At 44.7% G+C, this 20,580-nt stretch overlaps 1 protein-coding gene across 2 annotated transcripts in view; it reads left to right on the top strand.

Moving 5' to 3' along the window:
* The window catches only part of LOC124612474, a 775,045-nt gene that overhangs the window by 471,655 nt on the left and 282,810 nt on the right, over positions 1-20,580 (top strand). The window lies entirely within an intron of this gene.

A 20,580-nucleotide genomic window follows, 5' to 3' on the forward strand; every position in this document is an offset into this window, starting at 1 on the left:
TTGATAGTGAAGGAGTTGACTTGTTATGCATTTTCACCAATTTTACATGTTTGCTGGTAAACTGCCCCAAAAAGAAGGAAGGAACAAGGTTTAAAGTCCCATCGAGGACAACGGCGTTAAGCGTGCAAAGTCCTGTTGGGTGAGAAAATCGGCCATGCCGTTTTCGGAGGATCGTCTCTGGTATTTGCCTTAAATGATTTAAGGATACTACAGAAAAGCTAAATCTGTATAGCTGGCCATGTGTTGGAACCATCATCCTGTCGAATGACTGCATTTCATTCCATTTTATCCCTATCTGAGGAGAACATGATGGTGTTACGACGTTCAGCCCGAAAACTGGTGTGTTACCTATCCCGACGCTGGTCTATCGCATACAACCTGCTTCATCTCAGCGTAACAACTGCAGGCCACATCCAACGAACTTACTTTAATCAAGCCGTGCTCTCCAACATTTCACATCACATTTAAAAACGCAAGTTTCATTGTTATCAAATCCACATCAGTGGTAGCTTAAGAACTTTGCATGTTGCCCTCATACGAGGTGTGTGAGAAAGGAAATAAGATTGATTTTTTATCCACCAAAGTTTTTTAAAATGACTGTATTGTCCCCTTCATAGTGGGAAGTAATTCCCTTCGGCAGCTGTACGCCGGGGGAGATTTTGTTCCCAGTCTCGGTAGCAACGCTGAAAGACTTCAACTGGAGCCGGCCGCGGTGGCCGTGCGGTTCTAGGCGCTGCAGTCCGGAACCGCGGGACTGCTACGGTCGCAGGTTCGAATCCTGCCTCGGGCATGGATGTGTGTGATGTCCTTAGGTTAGTTAGGTTTAAGTAGTTCTAAGTTCTAGGGGACTGATGACCTAAGATGTTAAGTCCCATTGTGCTCAGAGCCATTTGAACCATTTTTGAACTTCAACTGGAAGGCCCTTTAACATGTCAGTCACGTTCTTTTTAATCGTCTCCAGTCCCAAAATGATGTCCTTCTAAGACACTTTTTATTTTTGGGAAAAGAAAATAGCCACAAGGACTCAGCTCAGATGAATAGGGACGCTGTGAAAAAACGAGAAATGCCTTTTTAGGTAAAAAATTCCATGAAGTGGCATGGGGCGTTGTTATGATGCAGCATCCACTTGTCTGCAATGTCCGGTCTCACTCTAGTCACCTTTCTCCTGACCCTTTCAAGGACATTTTTGTAAAATACTTAGTTGTCGGTTTGTCCTGGAGGTAGAAATTCCTTACGTACGATACATCTACTGGCAGAAAAGCAAAGCAGTATTGCTCGTCAGAAATCCAGGACCATCTCCTTTGATCACACGACTGAACCATTCGTGTTCATTAGCAACCCTTTCAAGAAGATCAACGCACACGTTTGTTCTTCTACTGAGTTGTGAAGTTTTTTGGCGCCATTTTGGCTGAAAAAGTTCGCATGTGCAAAACGTCGGTTAATATTTGATGGACGGTGAAAGTGTTTAACAGTTCATCCATTATCCTTGTCCTTAAACGCCGCTGTTATCTCACAAGAACATTCTCGCGTTCGACGTATCCGTCGTTTTTGAAGTTGTCAGGGTCTCTCCGATGAGGTTCATATTCAGTATATTCTCGGCCGTCAAAAAATGATCTGTGCCAGCGAAAAACTAGTGATCTTAACAAGGAATATTCGCCATAGGCCTGATTCACATTTTCAAAGATCACACTCGCGGATTCCCTAAGTTAAAATCAAAACTTGATTGCATTACGTTGCAAGTCCAGCTGTTGTATTTTCCTAACACTCAACAGAAACATAACTTCACTGATGACGCTCCCAAGAATCACGTGATGGCTGTACGTCGCTGAAACTCGGACGGAGCATCTGGAATGGATGAACACGCCCATCTACAAAAGTAGAACAATACAGCGTTAACCAGATCGATGGCAGTGTGATCAGTCTTATTACTTTCCTCACGCACCTCGAATAGCAGTTAAACCTGTAGCCAGCACCCAATGTTCCTCTTAATCGCCTTGATACGGAACTGTACAAATCTGGTGTTCATGGCGTCGATGAGACGACGAGCGTCCATCGTACCGATGCACTAATTGCCGGAATGTTAGCAGTAAGAAACCAGGTCCAAGACAGCAGAGCTCCCGTTGCACAGTAGTTGGTCATTTGGGCTGTTGCCGGCCGTTGTGGCCGTTCGGTTCTAGGCGCTTCAGTCTGGAACCGCATGACGGCTTAAGTCGCAGGTTCGAATCCTGCCTCGGGCATGGATGTGTGTGATGTCCTTAGGTTAGTTAGGTTTAAGTAGTTCTAAGTTCTCGGGGACTGATGACCTCAGAAGTTAAGTCCATAGTGCTCAGAGCCATTTGAACCATTTGGGCTGTTGCACGTCTCTTTGGAAGGACGACAGATAATGTTCAGTTCTTCGTTTTCCGAATATAGTTTTGTCAATTTAGACAGGGGTGATGCTTCAACAGCCGACTCAGCAGCCATCATCAGGTGTGTCGAGCGCAGATATCGGTTGCTCGGTGTCTGGTCTCCAAGAAAAATTGAAGGTTACGAGGGACCGATTTCAAATTGATCGCCGGCACACGTACACAAAGTTCTTTCCCTTAAAGGTCGGACAAGCAGATTTTGTTCCTGACTGTTCGTTGCTTCGCGTATGTAGCTGTACGCAGTTCTAATTCATCGGCACAATTGTGCGGCGACACTGTTCTTAGCCTTTATTCGCAGTTAGATTGACCGCAGTTTGAAAAAAATTACAATTTTTCTTTCTTTGAGACTCAGGTCTTCCGACCGGTTCAACGTGGTCCGCCACAATTTCCGCTCTTGTGCCAACCTCTTCACCTCAGAGCAGAACACGATCTTGTGTAGTGATAGACTGAAAGACGGGCAATGCAACCAAAGCGTGCACCAGGTACGTGACGCACCCAGGCGGTGAGCAGGATGCAGAATCCAAGCGTTAGTGACTGGTTACTGTATTATAATACAGCCTTTATTTCATGATAAAGATTGGTAAACTTTATGGTGTGCTTCCGGGTATCCATCCTAGTTGTCGATCCATTTTTATGCAATATATTTCGACGAACGATGTAGTTGTCTTCTTGTGTTCCGAGTTGTTGTAGTTATGTGTACTCATTGCCTGGACTGCTACCATTCTTTCCTCTTATACTTCATTCCTTACCCGGAAGGGGAAAGGCGGGCACATGGAGAACCTTGATCTTTTGTGCGTTGTATTAACTTACTTTATTGTGGCTAGACTCAGTCTGTTGATAGCTTCCTAAGGGCAGAGTGTTATAGCTGTTGCATGAGAGAGGGAGGTGTGGAAGTGCCTGAGTATTGTCGATTCCGTGCCGCTATTTACGGTAAAGTTCGCCTCCAGGCGCTCGCAACGGCGTTCCATTTTCATTTGTTTTTATGAGCCCACTCGCTCATCTGGCGAAGCGCACATTGTCTCAGCGTTTTCGAGCTCTAGTAGATGAGATGTCCAGCGATATCTTAATAATTTGGGTGCCGGACCCCAAGGTTTGGTTAAATTCAAACCTCTGTCCCTCTTTGTTAGGTTTTCCTACCTCTTTATTTCGACAGACTACTTAATCACATAGTGCCAGAAACTTGACGTTTACATCTCGATACTGATCTTGTCGTATTTCATCTCGTGATTATATTCCAGGCAGCGCTCGATGACAGTTTATTTGCTTGGTTCTTGGTCGGTTGTCGGATTGAAGAATTCCGTGCAGATGGAGCTCAACACGTCTTCGCAGACGGAATTCAACACGACGCTGTTCGCAGATGATGCAGTTGTATGTAAGAAAGTAGCAACATTAGAAGACAGTACAGATTTGCAGAATAACGTGTAGACGATTGATGAATGGCGCAGGCAGTTGACCTTGGACGTAAATAAATGTAACATACTGTGCATATATAGGAAAAGAAATCCACTACTGTACAACTACACTATTGATGGCAAACTGCCGTAAACAGAATCTACCATAAAATATCTAGGAGTAACAGCCTGGAGCGACCGTAAGTGGAATGACCACATTAAATAAATAGTAAGAAAAGCTGATGCCAAACTTAGAGTCGTAGGAAGACTCTTCAGGAAATGTAACTCATCCACGAAGGAAGTGGCCTATAAAGCGCATATTCGACAGGTTCTTGAATGTTGTCCACCGATATGGGATCCTTATCGGCTAGGACAAATAGGAAAACAGAGAGAGAGAGAGAGAGAGAGAGAGAGAGAGAGAGAGAGAGAGAGAGAGATGACGGGATCGGAAGAGAGCGGTGGGTTCCAAAGGCAGGCGCTAAAACAGAAACATTGTGCATCACAAAGAGGTTTACTGTTTGTGGAAAGAGTCGGACAACGTACTACTTCCTCCCACGTATATCTCGCTATATGACCACGATCAGAAAATCCGAGTAATTAGGGCTAATACAAGGCTCACTAAGAATCATTCTTCCCACGCGCCATTCGTAGGTGGGACAAAGTAAGAGGGATCAGTTAATGTTACCAGGAGTACCCTCCGCCACACACCGTTACGTGGGATTGCAGAGAACGATGTAGATAACGCTGATGTTTCTTACACTTCTCCTCCACTGTGTTAATAGTCTGCTACACTTAAGACACGCCGCAATCGCACTGAATGCGGTACACAGTCGGGTTTCGGAAACCTGCATCGTCTTGAACATTACAAAGAAGCCCTTTTATCTTTATTGACGGAAGCGAAATACACAGCATGGAGTGTTACTGCAAGAGCTACCAATATTTTCGGAGGTTGAACCACCGAACACATTTGTCAACTTACTCTAAAGTGATAAACATGATCGTACCTGCAATTCTGGTCACATTGCGAACGGATACCGAGTTTATTAGTGTCTCGCGCGCCATCTGTTACTAACCGGTCTCAAGGTAACTCGTCTTTCCTCCAGGCTGTGTGTAGGTCATCTGCAGATATATTTTAACTATTCTGGCTATTTAGGCGTTTACACCAGTAGACAGAGCTTCAGACTTATCAGTGCCTTTATGTACTTTTTGCTAGTGAGTGATTTGATTGTATTTCGATTATTGAAATAGTTACTATTTCCGTCTTGAAGTTTCTCTTGCTTTTTAGAGATACAGAAAACGGAAGGAAATGAACCAATCTGAAATACTTTCGGAGATTTTTGACGACGATTATTCAGATGTTTACAGTGAAAATGAAGATCGTAGTGGCTGTGTGAATGAACGTTTTTCCCGTGTATAACGACTATTCCAGTGACCGTGACATCATTAGACCTGTGAAGAAGGGTAAGGGGGCAATGTCCTCAAGTGATTACGACAATAACGATGAAGGTGATTCTGTTCTTCTGAATCATTCGTTTTGTCATAATGTTGACCCTCACGAGACGCTGCGCGGTCTTAGGCGCTTTGTGACGGTCGGTGCGGCTCCCATCGTCGGAGGTTCGACTCCTCCCTCGGGCATGGGTGTGTATGTTGTCCTGACCTCAGCAGTTTGGTCCCAAAAGACCTTATCACAAAAATAAAAAGAAATATCGAGTGAGACTCGGGCGCCGTCTCAAATGTGTTACTCTTGATATAGACGCGTGCGGTTCTAGGCGCTTCAGTCTGGAACCGCGTGACCGCTACGGTCGCAGGTTCGAATCCTGCCTCGGCCATGGATGTGTGTGATGTCCTTAGGTTAGTTAGGTTTAAGTAGTTCTAAGTTCTAGGGGACTGATGACCATAGGTGTTAAGTCCCATAGTGCTCAGAGCCATTTGAACCATTTTTTATATAGACGTGCTTCGCTTTGCGAGATAATCTCGTCCAGCACTGTGAGGCCGAGCTACAGCTGGCCTTCCCGGCGAGTACGTGCCCCGCCGTGCTACCTGAGAAGTGAGCCCGTGTCCTTGCCTCGCAAGACCGGTCGTGACGCCAGGCCCGCACCCACCTCGTGACGTCACACCAGTCATGACAATGCGGTATTTGCCGCAGCCGACGCATTGCCGGTGGCATCCTATGCGTCCACGCTGCGACGACCGTCACCACCGTTGGCGAATACCGCGCGTTCCAAAATCACACGGCATCACACTGAGTCATACGATGCTTCTCTCGTCATCACCGTTTGTCCAGGACTATGCCTCATCCAAACGACGCTGTTCAACAATACAAAAAAAGACGATCTGAAGGGGCAGCGATATGATTTCGATAACACAGGGACAGGAGAAAAATGTGAAAATGCCGCGAGAAATGCATGACTGAACATAAATGCAGATCCTAGCGAAGCCTGCAGATTGCGCTGTTGTATGTGACCCCGAACAGCATCTGTGCAGTGTCCTCAATACATTACAAGGGTCTCTTAGAACAGTGTTCTGTGTAGTTGTGAATGCATTACGTCGGAATTAAGTGAATTCGAACGAGGGCAAATTGTCAGTGCTTCCGCAACTAAGCTAGCCGAACTGTTTCGTGTTTCAAGAGGTACCATCCTGAAGATTACAGGGGAAGAGGGAAAACATCATCCACTGACAAACAGAGGACGCCTACTCGTCATCGCCGAATTCGTCCAAATTTATGCTACATGTAGGGCGTGGTGAGACAAGAAAGTGCCCCAAGTGGAAACTCCAGATCGCCAGGCGTTTAGGAATTAAAAAGGAATTTTCATACGGATCTATCACCACGTGCACCGTATCAATTGTTCCTGTGACTATGTGTTTAGGTAGCGGTGTGTGGCTCAGCGGTAAGAGATCGGATTCGCGTTGAACGGGTCGCAGGTTCGACTCCACCCGGTGGCAAATATTGTTGTGCTCCTTGGCAATGCGTACACTACTAACATCACAATTAACCGCAACATCATATACGTTATTTTTTTAATTATATAAGCACAAAAAGTATAGACATAGGATGAAATGCGGAACTGCGAACATTTAAAAAGGGATTGTAGTTAACCAATACACGGGAACGTCATGTATTAAATCGATACTTCCATTCTTTTGCTGTTCATCAATTACATTTACCGGATGGTATTCATCAGAAAAACAGGGGAAGCAATAATTCTGACCGCATCTTGCGCACGTTATATCGCCGCCTTTTTGCAGTGACATGGTTTTTTTGAATGTCTACATAGAAAAACAAACATGATTGACATTTTGAAAACAGCTTCTTTCATCGCACAGTCCAGCAGCGGTCAACGCATAACGCAGCATGTCGCTGAATACGTGCGAGGATAGCTGGTGATGTGTAATGGAATGTAGTTTTATGCAAGCTTCTCGAGAAGTGATTTTTTTCTTCTTTCTCGATGAGGTAAGTGCTGTTTTGACATTTTTTACTAGATTTTTTAGCTGCCGATAAAAATGTACATCGTAGGGTTGCACTAGTGGCGTACATTCGGGGGGAATTATTTTGATACTGCACGTGGGCAATCCGTTATCATCTTGGAACAGTTCCTCGTATATTTGTGGATTTGTTTGTCCTCCCCACGAGTCAATCAACAGAAGACATTTATTCTCTTCCACGTAGGGCTTCATCACATCAGTTAAGTACTTTTTGTACACGTCTGTTGTCAGTTTACCGGATTTTGAAAAAGGAGCACAAAAATATTTGCCTCTGGGGGAGGCGAACCCGCGACCCTTTCAATACGAATCCTTTCTCTTATCGCTGAACCAAACACAGCTTCCTGAACAAGTTGTCACAAGGACAATTGATAAGGTGCACATGATAATAGATCCGTACTATCAAAATTCCATTTATTTCCTAAACGCAAGGCCATCTGAAGTTCCCTCTTGGGGCTCTTTCATGTCACACCACGCCGTACATGTACGATGAATTTGGACGGATTCGGCGATGACGAGTAGGCGTCCTCTACTTGTGAGTCACAAAGCAGACGAAAGTTTGAGTATTGAGTGATCGTGACTGACGGTCATTGCAGAGGACTGTGACGCAAAATAAGAGGACTACAGCTGCAAAACTTCACGTTATCACTCGCAAACCTGAATGCCAAAATCACACGTCAGTGATGGGAATGCACGTGGCAGGGAACCTTGCGGCGATGCCATAAAACTTGGAATGTGGAGCAAGGGAAGAATGTCATACGGTCGAATGAGTTTTGTTTCACACAGTTTCCAACTGCTGGCCGCGTTTACGTCCGAAAAGTAAAACATGGCAGGGATTCGGTATTAATTTGGGTAGCCATATCGTGGTATTCCGTGGGACCCATGGCTACTGCGCAAGGTCACATTACTACCACAGATTATGTGACCATTTTGGCAATCAGGTCCCATGCTACAATGTTTGATCCTCAATGGTGATGCTGTGTTCCCAAATGAATGGACGCCTGTTCACATAGTCCACATCGTCCATGACTGGTTTTGTGAGCCGGAGGACAAATTGTCTCATATGCCGCGACCACCACAATCATCAGATTTTGATACCATTGAGACCTTGTCTGCTTCGGAGAGAAGGGTGCGTGCTCGCTGTGCACCTCGATCATCGTTATCTGAACTTGCCACTTTTTTGCACGTAGAACGGTATAAGATTCCGTTGAAAACCATAATGTATCTGTAATTACCCTGTCCAAGACGACTGAAAGCTATTTCGAATGCAAACTCTTTCCCTACCCCGTATTAGGCATAGTTAATGTGTTATGTTTTGTTGTTTCCATATTTTTGTACACCCCCTGTACCTAATTATGATAGCCGCTTGTACGTATCAACCGGAAGATTAAATCAAATGTGTCTTAGTTGATATAGAAATACAAAAACGTTTATTTTCCGAACACCGTAGCTTCCAGCCAACATGTATGTATCGAATGATATCAACTTCACAAATAACGTACACCTGTACGAATAGTTTATTCATGTACACATGGATAATTTAGTGATAAATGCATAGTAAAGAATGAAACAAAAAAATGTGCTGAATTAACAATAACCCTCTTTCGGTTTTGAAACTTCAACAACAGCCGCGTTTGCGGACTAAATTATGGGAATTAAGGTCCACCTATTATGCATACAGCAAGTCTTTTTAATGCGCAAACATGTTTCAGCGCATTGGTGTCATTGTTATCAGGTAGTTTTATTCAAGTCTGTAAAAAACAAATACGTTCTAAGTAATAATTATTAGAACGCAAATTAGGCTCAAAAACATCTATAACCGTAGTATCTTGGATTTCTTGAGTTCTGTAGAACCTTATTTACATTATTATATCGTTTGCCATCTGCAAAGAAATGATGTTATTGTAAGGTTGGTTTGCGAGATAACAAATCGCTTTATCCACAAACATTATTTTGATACTCGAAAATATTTGGCGGCTGTAGTTTGCGGTTACTTACAATTCGTTTCGTGATAGCTGTCCGCTTCTGCGTGCTCATCCGTTGTGGAAATACGCACAGAAACTCAATATATGGTTTTTAATAAACAATACTCGCAAGTTATTATGTAGAACTTCACGAAGCGCGGTTCTAGGTGCTACAGTCTCAAACCGCGCGACCGCTACGGTCGCAGGTTCGAATCCTGCCTCGGGCATATATGTGTGTGATGTCCTTAGGTTAGTTAGGTTTAAGTAGTTCTAAGTTCTAGGGGACTGATGACCTCAGAAGTTAACTCCCATAGTGCTCAGAACCATTTCATCCATTTTCAGGAAGCGCAATGTTTATGTTGCTGCTTTGCCTTTAAAACATGTAACGCCTTTTATTGTATGTATTTCGATAACGTTTTCTCTCGCGATGTTAACGACAGATAAACCATTCTGGCAGCAATGTTGTTGCCCACTTTACATCAAATTAGCGGTATACGAGAACCTCGACTTCCAGATATTCCTGATTTATATTTCCCTAGCGTCTCCCTTACGCTTTCGTGTATTCGGTATTGACCTCACACGGTTGTAACAGAGCATCTCTGCATTCCTTCTGTGACGCGAATGAAATTCATTGATGTGTAATGAATGTAGTCGCAGCAGGAAATCATAGGTGAAACAACTAGTGACAATGAAAGTGTGCTTGAGGCTTATACATGTGGTAAGGTGGTTTAGTGGTTAAGGCTGACGCTGGTGATAGTAGAAAGTCGGTGTTCGAGTCGCTGTCTGCATAATTTTCGGTTGAGAAACTACCGGTACCTGACGTTGACGTAATGATGACATGGCGTCTGAATACATGCGTGAGAAAACAGAGGTAGAACAAAACACTCAGAATATTAATTTTCTTCTGGGCTATATTTTGGGATCAAGGTTTTGGTGGGACTGATCTGTAGCGTAGACCGAGGTGTAGGTGAGGTAGGAAGTGACAGTTTGGTTATAACTTGCGAGACTAACGAGTCTGAATACGAAATCTTAGATGTAACGAAGTACAGTCCTACAGGTAAAGGCAAAAGGGAAGCTTAATTTAACGTCCTGACAACGTGGTCGTTACAGACGAAGGTTGAAAGGTTTGTGAGTTGGCGAATTAAACAATTGTGATGTCACGGGAAAAAAAAACTAATTTTCGGTGAGCCTCATACTCAGTGATTGGCCTACGTCCACCTCTTGTACGACATGATGGACCACAACAGATGGGTGGTATCGCCAGCTTAAGTATTCCCATCACCCCTTTCCTCCAGTTCGTTTTGCTGTTTCCTACTGGAACACCCAGAATGAGTGATTGCTTGCTGCCTGTACTGTGAATTACGTCTGGGCAGTATATTCATTGCCACTGTAGTACCTACGGAGACTAGAACATCTCGACGGCATTGGTCGTTCTTCGGGAAATTTATGTTACTGCATTTCATAAATCGTATTGCCCATTGGTGTCATTTATTTTTATTGAGTGAAGCTAGTTTGATTGGTATACATCCGTATTGCAGGCTGTCACAGTCCTCCATCACATCCGTTCCCCCTGTGCTACTGTTCCCGTATAAGCCTGTGGGAGAAGCTCTGGTTGCCACCTTTTTGTTGATTTGATGTAGTCATGTTGATAGTAACAGTCCGTCTTAACATAATAGTGCCTTTGATGTCTATAACGTAAATGGTAGATTGGAGAAAGAAACTTTGTGTAGGATAAATCTTCCTTTCGCACCGAGACCCGAAAAGAAACTCTTTGCCTTTCATTAGAAATATAGTTAAGGGTGAGTTGAGCTTTACGGTCAACTAGGGTCACACACACACATGCACACACACACACACACACACACACACACACACACACACACACACACACAGAGAGAGAGAGAGAGAGAGAGAGAGAGAGAGAGAGAGAGAGAGTCGATTATCAAAAATTGTAAGCGGAACAGTACAAGGGGTGAATCAAGCAGTGTTTTGTCATTACAGATCACAGCTTTTTAAGTTGAGACTTGAAATATGAAATTACATACCATATTATTATCAGAGAAATAGCTGAATAGTACCCACCAGTAAATAAATTCTATATTACTTAAATTTCCTATTCTTCTTCCGTACAGTCACTCAAAAACACTATTTTATTCATTCTTTCGCTGCTAATCCGTTATGTGACTTTGACAACGTGCTGCCTGTCTCAGAAAATAGAGGCTCCGAGGCCAAAAAAATGTTCAAATGTGTGTGAAATCTCATGGGACTTAACTGATAAGGTCATCAGTCCCTAAGCTTACACACTACTTAACCTAAATTATCCGAAGGACAAACACACACACCAATGCCAGAGGGAGGACTCGAACCTCTGCCGGGACCAGCCGCACATTCCATGACTGCTCGGAGGCCACTGGAGCCTGAGATACTCGTTGGCTAGCAAATACAAAACTGTCAGGAAACATCCTGGCAGATTGAAAGTGTGTGCTGAACCGAGACTCGAACTCGGGACCTTTGCCTTTCGCGGGCAAGTGCTCTACCAACTGAGCTACCCAAGCACGACTCACGGCCCGTCCTCACAGCTTTACTTCAGCCAGTATCTCGTCTCCTACCTTCCAAACTTTACAGAAGCTCTCCTGCGAATCTTGCAGAACTAGCACTCCTGAAAGAAAGGATAAACTGTCAGGGTTCCCCATTGCTGTGAAGAACTAGGCTACCGTGGTGAGGTGTTAACGAAAAAAGGCTCGTTCCATCTGTTTGACCATAAAAATGTAATAAATCATTACTAATATCGCTAAAAGTATCAATTGAAAAGTATTGGGTAAAGAAATATCCGGCACCGACGTGAAAATATTCTGTACCAACAACTATCTGTATCTCCCTGGACGCGACCGACCTTCACACCTTCTGTTCTGCCATTACTTGTAACGTACTTTCCAAATCCTATACAACCTGTCCTGCATTCCATGTTGGACTAGACTTTAGATACGTGTAGGAAACTATTAATCCTTCAGGAAGGTGCTAAATTTGGTAGTGAATGTTAATGACGTCTGGCCAGTACATGCAATATCCCTGTGTCACGCACGGTGGCTGGAACGTACACACAGCATCGACCGGTGTGCCGGAGGGTCTGGAGCTGTTGCGTTTTCATGAGCTGGTCCCACGGTCGCTAGGTGGTTACTGTCTGCCGCCGAGGGGGCGTCGTCCCCAGCTGGTGGCGGGCGGCCGGCGACTGGCGGGGGGTATTGATCGCCGCCACCACGTGTCCCGGAGCTGGGCGCACGTGCGGCCGGCCTGCCGGGTCACCGTGTCTTCCCTCTGTCTTCACAGCTGCGTGCCGGAGCCATCGGCAGTTTTCCGTACTTGAGGGGGAGCAGTCTTGGTAATGCAAGACGGCTCAGTATATTACACTGTTACCTATCCGTGCAGTATCGTTTCAGTTGTGCGACTGGTTTCGTGCTTTCCTCTCAGAAGGTCACAGTTCGTAGTAAATACTTAGGTTGCATTTATCGCGAATCACTTGCCGAACGTAAAGTCCCGAGCGACTGGAAAAAAGCGCAGGTGACACCTGTATATAAGAAGGGTAGAAGGACGGATCCTCAAAATTACAGACCAATATCCTTAACATCGCTTTGTTGCAGGATTCTCGAACATATTCTCAGTTCGAATATAATCAATTTCCTTGAGACAGAGAAGTTGCTGTCCATGCATCAGCGCGGCTTTAGAAAGCATCGCTTCTGCGAAACGCAACTCGCCCTTTTTTCGCATGATATCTTGCGAACCATGGGTGAAGGGTATCAGACGGATCTCATATTCCTTGACTTCCGGAAAGCGTTTGACTCGGTGCCCCACTGCAGACTCCTAACTAAGGTTCGAGCAAATGGGATTGGTTCCCAAATATGTGAGTGGCTCGAAGACTTCTTAAGTAACAGAACCCAGTACGTTGTCCTCGATGGTGAGTGTTCATCGGAGGTGGAGTGCCCCAGGGAAGTGTGGTAGGTGCGCTGTTGTTTTCTATCTACATAAATGATGTTTTGGATAGGGTGGATAGCAATGTGCGGCTGTTTGCTGATGATGCTGTGGTGTACGGGAAGGTGTCGTGGTTGAGAGACTGTAGGAGGATACAAGATGACTTGGACAGGATTTGTGATTGGTGTAAAGAATGGCAGCTAACTCTAAATACAAATAAATGTAAATTAATGCAGATGAATAGGAAAAAGAATCCCGTAATGTTTGAATACTCCATTAGTAGTGTAGCGCTTGACACAGTCACGTCGATTAAATATTTGGCCGTAACATTGCAGAGCGATATGAAGTAGGACAAGCATGTAATGGCAGTTGTGGGGAAGGCGGATAGTCGTCTTCGTTTCGTTGGTAGAATTTTTTGGGAAGATGTGGTTCATCTGTAAAGGAGACCGCTTATAAAACACTAATACGACCTATTCTTGAGTACTGGTCGAGCGTTTGGGTTCCCTATCTGGTCGGATTGAGGGAGGACATAGAAGCAATTTAGAGGCGGGCTGCTAGATTTGTTACTGGTAGGTTTGATCATCACGCGAGTGTTACGGAAATGCTTCAGGAACTCGGGTGGGAGTCTCTGGAGGAAAGGAGGCGTTCTTTTCGTGAATCGCTACTGAGGAAATTTAGAGATCCAACATTTGAGGCTGACTGCAGTCCAATTTTACTGCCGCCAACTTATGTTTCGCGGAAAGACCACAAACATAAGAGAGATTAGGGCTCGTACAGAGGCATATAGGCAGTAATTTTTCCCTCGTTCTGTTTGGGAGTGGAACAGGGAGAGAAGATGCTAGTTGTGGTACGAGATACCCTCCGCCACGCACCGTATGGTGGATTGCGGAGTATGTATGTAGATGTAGAAGTCATCGAGTGAAACAGAAGAGATGTGTGGTGTTCCCCAAGGGAGTACTGTAGGCGCTCTGCTGTTCTTTAATCCGTACAGGGTGTCTGGAAATTCCCGTTACAGATTTCTAGGACATGTAGAGGAGAGTGAGTAAATACTGTTTTGAATTTGAACCCGTGTCCGGAAACGTACCGTTACCGTGCTGCAACCATTTGAAAACATCTTGGTTACGCGACCACGTTTGCAAGTAATTGATTAGGCATGACCCAGCACGTGCGTAACTTGTTTTACAATTCCACTCATTAATGGCGAAAGAAATTGTTCGCGTACTCATTGACAGAATCTCCTCAACGTGATGCAGTACGGCCTCTTCTAATTCGGGTGTACGGCGTCTCTTGGGAGCACTAAGGTCACGCCTGCTGACGGTGGAGGTACCCTTACCCGAAGCCGGTGCGTAATTGTGACAAAAAGAGTATTTGATTGTGTCGGAATTTGTGGGGAACGACATTGATAAAGGCGACGAGCAGCTCTTTCATTACAGTGAGCTTCGCCAGTCAGGAGGATTGTGTCGGTGTGTCCTGCAAATGTGTACTCGCCGCGCGGGATTAGCCGAGCGGTTTAAGGCGCTGCAGTCATGGACTGCGGAGGTTCAAGTCCTCCCTCGGGCATGGGTGTGTGTGTTTGTCCATAGGATAATTTAGGTTAAGTAGTGAGTAAGCTTAGGGACTGATGACCTTCAGCAGTCAAGTCCCATAAGATTTCACACACATTTGAACATTTGAAACGTGTACTCAACGTTTTTGCTCTAACACTCACACACATGTGAATGAGGCTCGAATCAGGTCAGAGGTGTAGGACAGAAGTCAAATAACATCAGCCTATCCAACATAACCCCCCCCCCCCCCCCCCAGCGTTATCCTGTTGCATATCTACCTTGCCAACATGTTTTCAAACGGCTGTAGCCCATGAAGCGGTACGTTTGTGGACACGGGTTCCTATTCAAAATATTATGTACTCACTCCCTTCTCCAAGTTTGTAATGGAAATCTCCGAACACTCTGTACAGACGATTTAGGACACTATTTGAGCGCCGACTGGAGTAGCCGAGCGATTCTAGGCGCTACAGTCATGCCCCGGGCATGGATGTGTGTGATGTCCTTAGGTTGGTTAGGTTTAAGTAGTTCTAAGTTCTAGGGGACTGACGACCTCAGACGTTAAGTCCCATAGTGCTCAGAGCCATTTAAACCATTTTTGAACACTATTTGAACACCCCTCTTAGATTCTTTCCAGATTATTCTGTCGTTTACCGTGCAATAAAGCCGCTAGTGCACCTGACTTAAAAAAACATTAAATTTCGCTTACACAATAAATTACACAGATTTAAAGGTTTCGATTCAGTTAAAACAGCTAGGGAATGCAACTAAAACAATTTTTATGTTTGGAAGACGAACTTGCTTTGCCGCGGCAGAGCACTCATAAGGTAGAAGCGCATACACGCTTAACCGTCCTCTTCGGAATATTGTTGTGCGGTTTGGGTTTCCTTAACACAAAGCATTGAGCAGGAACTACAAGAAGTTCAAAGTAGGGCAGCTCGTTTTCTATTATTGCGATATAGGGGAGAGAGTACCACGGAAATGATAAGCGTTTTAGAGTGGCAGTCATGAGAGGAAAGAGGTCTTTCGTTGCGACGAGATCTTTTCACGTAGTTTCACTCTTAAACTTGACTCCCACATACTTAGGGAGTAATGACCATCGCGATAAAATACGAGAAATCAAAAGTCTTAAAGGAAGATTTAGATGCTCATTTTTCCCATACGCTTTTCGAGAGTGGAACGGTAGGAAAAAGACTGAAGGTGATACGATGTACCCTCTGTCAAGCACGTGAGTGTGGATTGCGGAGTAAACACACAGATGCAGGTAGACTTCACTCACGCCGCTGTAGCTCAGCGTGTAGTGTGTTACAGGGTTCTGCGCGTGGGAAACGTATGTTCTACAACGGTACTTCCCGACAATCCTGAGACCATTACATGTGAACGTGAAAGGGTGTGGGCGAATACCCCTAACAGAGTTCAGAATTTAGAGAGAGAGAGCGCTTCGCTTATTCACCCAATCGCGAGCGACCGACCGCCGTGTCATCCTGCGCCAATAGCGTCACTCAATGCAGCATGGGGCGTTCGGTCTGCACTCCGCTCTCTTGGCTTTCTTGAACTTGAAAATGAGACTTCTCATTCAAGTAGCTACTCGTTTGGCTTATGTTACTGAGTGCACCCTGTTAACCGTCTTCCCACGAAAGAAAAATCCCTCTCAGTACTCGAACCCGGGTTCTCCGTGCAGCAGCCAGATATGCTAACTACTGAGTCACGGAGATGGACTAGTTTAGAATTCAACTTAACTTTAAATTTAAAAAAACTCTTGTTTTTAAATGATGTCTCTTATACCATGAAGAGGTCATGAGTCTTTGAAACAGTTGAACGTATTATTTCTAACACGCTTTTTATATTCTGCATGAACTGGGCCACTCCACATCAGTTGAAAGTTTACATTTATACCCGTAAAACTTGACGAATAGAATCAGCATTCGTGGGCTTTGCCGATAGTAATGGATTCTCGCTACCAACCTTTCTCCAAAATTTCATCAAATCTGATTTATTAAATCCTATTTTCAGTGTACGTCTTCGTGAAGTTTAAGGAATTGTACTTTCGCTCTAATTTCACTCTCCGAAAATATTAATTCACACACTGTTAATGTTCTTACAACATTTGTCTTTTTTCCAATTCAGAAAAAATAGTTTGCTAGTAAAATTTAATGTTCATTGCAAGGGCTGATTTATTTCACGTGTGAAAGAGATTTCTTCATTGCTTGCGTCGAGCGTCATTGTTGATTTTCGAAACATTGAAACATTGTAAACTTCAGCCCTGCGATGGTAAAAAAAAAAAAAAAAAAAACAGGTTCAAATGGCTCTGAGCAATATGCGACTTAACTTCGGAGGTCATCAATCGCCTAGAACTTAGAACTAATTAAACCTAACTAACCTAAGGACATCACACACATCCATTGCCCGAGGCAGGATTCGAACCTGCGACGGTAACGGTCGCTCGGCTCCAGACTGTAGCGCCTAGAACCGCACTGTGATGGTAAAACCATGTATTGAGAAGAAAGCTAGCAACCTCAAGAAGTATAGTTAAATCCTGATCTTCAATTCTGTTGAATGTACATCTGTGAAAATAAGTGATATGTAATGGTACCGATCTAATTTGGGCCAAAAATATGTTCCTGCGAAGAGAGTTAGCGGCTGCTTGGTCAGGACACATATGTACAGCATTCGCGCAGTTCCCTTAGCTATTAGTTTAATCATTGTAGTGGCAGCTGCTTCTGTGGTTAAAAACAATTTTTTCTCTTTAGGTGCTCGATTTGTCGAATGCTGCATGTATTTGCGTGTCCTGAAATTCATTATGTGGTGAACCGATTCTGATTGAGTGGTGTGTGAAGGGTAGTTACGATGTTTACTTAGTTTTTAGAACTCTACCTGACCCGTTTAGATAACCGCGCGTTAATTCAGGATCAATCTATCACACATTTCTAATTACTTTTGCTTGTGCGCTCGATCCTGTGGTAGACATTCATTTAGTCAGTCACCTTGTTTCCACGTGTTGTTCTGAGTTTTAAAAGTTAACTGCGCTGGAGGGCACTGTGTGTGATCATTCATTATGATAAAGATGCGGCTATTACTTATCTCGCAGTCGTAGTCAGCGTCCTGTCACAGTTGGCGAAACGCTTTCATAGACAAATTTTGGCGGCCGTCGTTTGCACTGTATGCATACAGACGCCATCACTCTAGTATGAAGTCCTTGTTTGGTGTCCGTTACGCATTACTCTGCTGGCAGGCCACACGGCGCAAACGACGTAATTGAATTAGTGCATCATGACATGTTTCATTTGTGGAACGCGGCAGTAAGCTGATTATTAGCGACCAGCCGAGCCGTACAGAGAGCCCACAGAAGTGTTGGGCATGTGCAGCGAGTGCCATCTGCCTCTACGCAGAAATGTGCCGATGGTCGACGGAAATGCAATTAGCTACAGCGGCGTTAACTCCACGACAGTCCGTACCGCTTAGTACAGCATCTGTGAGACTGCGGCGTTGCATGCACGTTCCACTGTGTATTCGTTCTGCGTCACAGAAAACTGGTGCAGCAACGACTACCCGTCAAAGCGTCCTTCCTGGGAAACCGGAAAGAAAACTGGAACAACTAAGTGCACTATGTGATTACCCGGTTGGAAAAATTTCAGCTTGTGAGGAAGATTGATGAGTTATACCACAATCGTATCCGTGCGCCTTGTTAACAATCGGTCGGTGTAGATGTGTGTGTGTATGTGTGTTTTTGGTGTGGGGACCTACACTGGTTAAGGAGAATGCTGGTGTTTTCCACCTGTGTCACTGAAGCACAAATCACGAATGTCCTCATCGTTTGAAACTGTGAGCTGAACCGAGACTCGAACTCAGTCCCTTACCTACTGCTTCCATACTGAACTGTCCAAGTACGAGGTGCATTCAAGTTCTAAGGCCTCTGATTTTTTTTTCTCCGGACTGGAAAGAGATAGAAACATGCGCATTGTTTTAAAATGCGGCCGCGTTCATTGTCAATACGTCCCAGAGATGGCAGCACTGTACGGCAGATGGAATTTTACCGCCAGCGGCGAGAATGAGAACTGTTTTAAATACTTAAAATGGCGACGTTTTCCTTACTTGAACAGCGTGCAATCATTCGTTTTCTGAATTTGCGTGGTGTGAAACCAATTGAAATTCATCGACAGTTGAAGGAGACATGTGGTGATGGAGTTATGGATGTGTCGAAAGTGCGTTCGTGGGTGCGACAGTTTAATGAAGGCAGAACATCGTGTGACAACAAACCGAAACAATCTCGGGCTCGCACAAGCCGGTCTGACGACATGATCGAGAAAGTGGAGAGAATTGTTTTGGGGGATTGCCGAATGACTGTTGAACAGATCGCCTCCAGAGTTCTGTGGGTTCTGTGCACACAATCCTGCGTGACGACCTGAAAATGCGAAAAGTGTCATCCAGGTGGGTGCCACAAATGCTAACGGACGACCACACGGCTGCCCGTGTGGCATGTTGCCGAGCAGTGTTGACGCACAACGACAGCATGAATGGGACTTTCTTTTCGTCGGTTGTGACAATGCATGAGACGTGGATGCCATTTTTCAATCCAGAAACAAAGCGTCAGTCAGCTCAATGGAAAGACACAGATTCACCGCCACAAAAAAAATTTCGAGTAACTGCCAGTGCTGAAAAAATGATGGTGTCCATGTTCTGGGACAGCGAGGGCGTAATCCTTACCCATTGCGTTCCAAAGGGCACTACGGTAACAGGTGCATCCTACGAAAATGTTTTGAAGAACAAATTCCTTCCTGCACTGCAACAAAAATGTCCAGGAAGGGCTGCACGTGTGCTGTTTCGCCAAGACAACACACCCGCACATCGAGCTAACGTTACGCAACAGTTTCTTCGTGATAACAACTTTGAAGTGATTCCTCATGCTCCCTACTCACCTGACGTGGCTCCTAGTGACTTTTGGCTTTTTCCAACAATGAAAGACACTCTCCTCAAAACAGACTCCTAAAGAAGCCTTCACCGCTGCCATGGAATCATGGCGTCAGCGTTGTGAAAAATGTGTACGTCTGCAGGGCGATTACGTCGAGAAGTAACGCCAGTTTCATCGATTTCGGGTGAGTAGTTAATTAGAAAAAAATCGGAGGCCTTAGAACTTGAATGCACCTCGTACACCTCGAGACCTGCATCACATCCTACATCTGTCTGTACCTCTGCCTCCTTCCAAACTCTTGAGATACTCCCTTGCATGCATGCAGTGTAGGGCTGCTTCTTGGCACAGGACAAAATTTACGTGATCCTCTGGCTAATTGGCTAATTGCGTGCACGACTTTCCTCTGCTTGGAGTAGGTGACCGATGTCTCATCCGGAAAGACAGTTGGCCCCGGGAACGATTTCCAATCCAAAGACGGGTCACGTGTCGAACGTGGAACAGCTGCCTAACGCCAGTCAGATAGAAATCGGACTGAACCAGCCGATGCATAGTAACGGTACGTATTTGTACAAAAAGAGGACAGTTCGTGACATATTTAGTGATCCCACTTCGTAGCGTCCTATAAGCACCATGTCAGTGAGCAGCAAGATCCTCCCCAAACACATCTACGAGCACCTAAATTCGGCTTTTAAGCTTCGTCGTCTGCTCCCAAAACTTTTTCCTTCCTTGTGAACTGGTTGCCCTTTTTCCGTCACTTATGGTGTATTGTTTTCCTTTAAATTATATTTGTTTAAGTCTCGTGCGTGTTCTTCAGAATCGTCTTTTCTTCAATGTTTTCAATTCGTGGTAGTGTACAATTCTTGCAAAGTAGCAAACTGCCACCTTCCACAGTTAATGATGTTGTTTATTTACGCAATTACA

This window comes from Schistocerca americana, chromosome 4 (assembly GCF_021461395.2).
Source record: "Schistocerca americana isolate TAMUIC-IGC-003095 chromosome 4, iqSchAmer2.1, whole genome shotgun sequence".
NCBI classification, from domain to species: Eukaryota; Metazoa; Arthropoda; class Insecta; order Orthoptera; family Acrididae; genus Schistocerca; species Schistocerca americana.